The 3,475-nt window shown below is 31.3% G+C and overlaps 1 long non-coding RNA gene across 1 annotated transcript; it reads left to right on the top strand.

The window, feature by feature from the left end:
• On the top strand, positions 336 to 2,819 carry LOC109230044. Its single transcript, XR_002068608.1, has 3 exons — positions 336 to 571; positions 1,827 to 1,921; positions 2,605 to 2,819. It is a non-coding gene; the product is annotated as an uncharacterized LOC109230044 (long non-coding RNA).

Raw genomic sequence — 3,475 nt, 5'->3', positions numbered from 1 at the left:
CGATAGGGTAAACGTTGTTTGAGGGAGAATGCAGGGGCGGCTCAAGTATATGCGACACCGCAAAAGCGTAATATGAGGTCTAAGTTTTTAAAAGAAAATTATAAGAAATATTCACTACATGTAAAAGGTTTATTAGCGACCAACGCTTAGCGACCGGACGGTAATCTGGTCCTTAAAAGTGTGCCTATAGGGACATGTTTTTTGGCTGGTCCCTAATTTTCTTTTTATTTTCTAAATTAATTGAAAAGATAAATTGCCCGTCCCTAATAAGCTAAGCGGGGAGTAAAAGTGTCACCGCGCCAATATTAAAATTACTCCTATTTATTAGATGAAATAAGAATACGCATATTAATTAACCCCCTCCCCCATCTCTCTTTCTCTTTCTCTCTCATATTTTTCCCCAAAACGAAACCCTATCCTCTCAATGTGTTTTTCAATCTGAAAGCATATGAAGTCTTTAACAATCAACTCTTTCAAATTATCTCTCAAAGGCTGAAGACTCACGTGATGTCTATTTGAACTGGGTGAAGACTCACAAACTAACAATAACAATGGTTATCAATTTGAACAGGTTTGTCACTTTTCTTCTCTTTTTGGTTGAAGACTAGAATTTTTTTAGTGAATATTGATAGTAGAGAATGATAATATTTTGTACGAATTCTGTTGAATATTTATTGTTGCGGTGTAGGATTTAAAGTGGGATTATTGAGATGTGAGGATGGCGTCTATGGTTAGGTTTAAAGATTGGGTGTAGAGCAAGGAGGATGAGGGAATAAAAGAAATCTCCCTTTAGTTGTTTTGTTCGTGAGAAGAAAGAAATGTAGGTAACAGAAGTCTTTCTCTGCTGAGATGTCCATTTAAATGCAACCGTAAACACTTGTATTTTTGGGATTGTGAGCGCTTCCTAAAGAAAAAAAAGAAAAAATACTGAAAGTTGATTAAATTAATTGTTATATAATCTAAAATGTTTGTCTTTTTATTATTCCAGAGCTAAAAAGAACAAAAGAAAAATATCTTTTACCTAAATATGATGTGTTGTGTTAGGAAAGGAATGGAGATTGTAGTATGCAATGTTATGGTATCACTTGCTGAAGTTTTCTCACTCTGTTCCTAGATTTTTCCGGTGAGGTGGGATTAAAATTCATTTGGTATCAAAATATGACTAGGTTGTTTGGATTGGATCTACTTATAATAAAGGTTATTTGCTTAAATGCATGAAACCTCATTAAACAACGTCAAAATTCATCTTTTATGAATAAAATGCCTTGGATGAAGCCTCATCTACTTAAATTGTCCTCTCTAATGTGGAATTCGTTACAAATAAAGCTGTCAATAGATGATAAGATCAAATCCTTTGGATTTTATTTTGTCTTCTAATTATGTGGTGTTAGATCTTGTGAATAAACTATGGATCATATATTTTGTGGTTGTACTATTAGTGCTTCAATATTGCTGAATTTTTCACAGTAGCTAGGTCTTAAACATGTACAGTAGGATATTAGAATGATTGTAAAACAGTCTAATTAATAACTCACACTGGCTAATTATACCAAAATTACTCAACTGAATTACAATAGACTAATAAGGGAAATTGCAATTGAATAGTAATGGAAACCAACTGATAGAGAGAAGATAAAAGGAGATGAAAGAGAGAATAAAAAGCCCAACATAGCAATATCTTACTCTACCACACTTTCTATTAGCTATTTATAATATATTGCAATCTTCAAACACTGCTTACATTTATAATATGTATTTTCGCAACTGGTGGTTTGAAGTATTAAGAAATCCTCTTCACAAGTTGATTATGCAATGCTTACCTGTAGTCATTTGTTGGAACTTGTGGAAGATGATGAGACGTAGTGGTTGATATCGACAAGAGAAACCTTCTTTAAGATTGCAACATCAGATTACACATGAGGTCATTTTCTTAGCTCACAAACATCTTATTTTGTCAATCTCAATATCTCTTAGCTAGTTTTAATTGAATTAGAAGACAATGTTAAACTCAAATTTAATTCAATAAAAGTTGTTTGGCAATACCTTCATGGGCGAGTGATTTATGAAATTTAACTCTAATGCTTTATCAATCTTAATATTTGTTTTTTTCTTATTGTTTTGAGAATATGTTGGTTGTTTTGGGCATTATAAATTGTCTGTATCACTTCATTTAAGCTCGTCACAGTAAAAAACACAACAAGGAATAAATGTGACAAAAATTTAAAAATTCCAAGGCAATTGCATCTTACTTCAACTTCACGAAGTAAATAATAGAAATGAAAGAGGTTGGGTGGTGTAGTTAAAAATATTGTAAGAAGGACAATTGCATCTTACTTTAACTAAAAGTTGTTATTATCTTTAGATATTTGTTCACTTTGGCCATTAAAAATGAATCTCTGTCTTTACATTGGAGGAATATAATTATCCTTATCATTTTGTTGCAGTTCTGTTATGGGTATAATTTATTTATTTGATAGTTCGATTCTAATGATTCATCCATACTAAATAGCCCCGGTATAATTATCTCACATAGTACCCTAGTCCCTGTACATAATATGATCTTCATAATTTTCTAAAAGAAAATTTACTTTTTATTTTTTACAGGGTTTGAAGAGTTAACTTACAAGTTAAGATGCAAGTTTTGAAGACTTCATACAATATTGTTTATCACTTGCAAGGGTAGTTAGGAAAAAAGTTATTTTTGCTAAAAGATTGTGTAAACAGCACGGTGACATATGAATCATGGTTATACAATTAACAATCGGATGTAATACACATTTTTATAATTCATAACCAATTTATACATGTACATTTGTATATTTGTATATGAAAGCATGATTTTGTTGATATTTTTATTATGTGCATGTGATTTTATATACGAAAAATAATATAATTTATAAAAAAAAATATGACTGGAAAAGACTCATTAAGGACCAGTAGAACTGGTTACTAAATATTGTAGGCAGCAATTGGTCTATGCTTAGGGACCAAAATAAAAGTGCTTAAGGACCAGATTTATTGTCGCTAAAACTATTTTAGGGACTAGATTTTTTCAGTCCTTAAAACTCTTTAAGGACCAGCTCCTCAAACTCGTCGTTATTGGCCTTTAGCGGCGGAGCCTTTAGCGACGAGTGGCGACCCGATTTTACTGGTCGTTATTGACCTTCAAGGACCAAAATCACACCTTTAGGGACTAGTTTTCTTGTCGCTAATGACCCTTTTTCTTGTAGTGATTTTTGTTTGAAGTATATTCTTTTAACTTTTTGAAATATAAAGTTGTTAATAATCTTTTTTACAATCGATTTTCTCTTATATTTCCTTTTCAATTGATAATATAGCCAACTCATTTAATTTTTTTGAGATATTTTTTATCTTAGATAAGATTTTATAGAGAAATAGAACTATAGAACTATTGGAAGCTTAAAAGTATTGTTGAACACTTGAACTAATGAAATATTGGAGAAAGAAGGTGAAT

The sequence above is a fragment of the Nicotiana attenuata genome, chromosome 1 (assembly GCF_001879085.1).
Source record: "Nicotiana attenuata strain UT chromosome 1, NIATTr2, whole genome shotgun sequence".
Lineage (NCBI taxonomy): Eukaryota > Viridiplantae > Streptophyta > Magnoliopsida > Solanales > Solanaceae > Nicotiana > Nicotiana attenuata.
The sequence above is the reverse complement of the archived record's forward strand: the minus strand, read 5'-3'. Positions and strand labels throughout refer to the sequence as shown.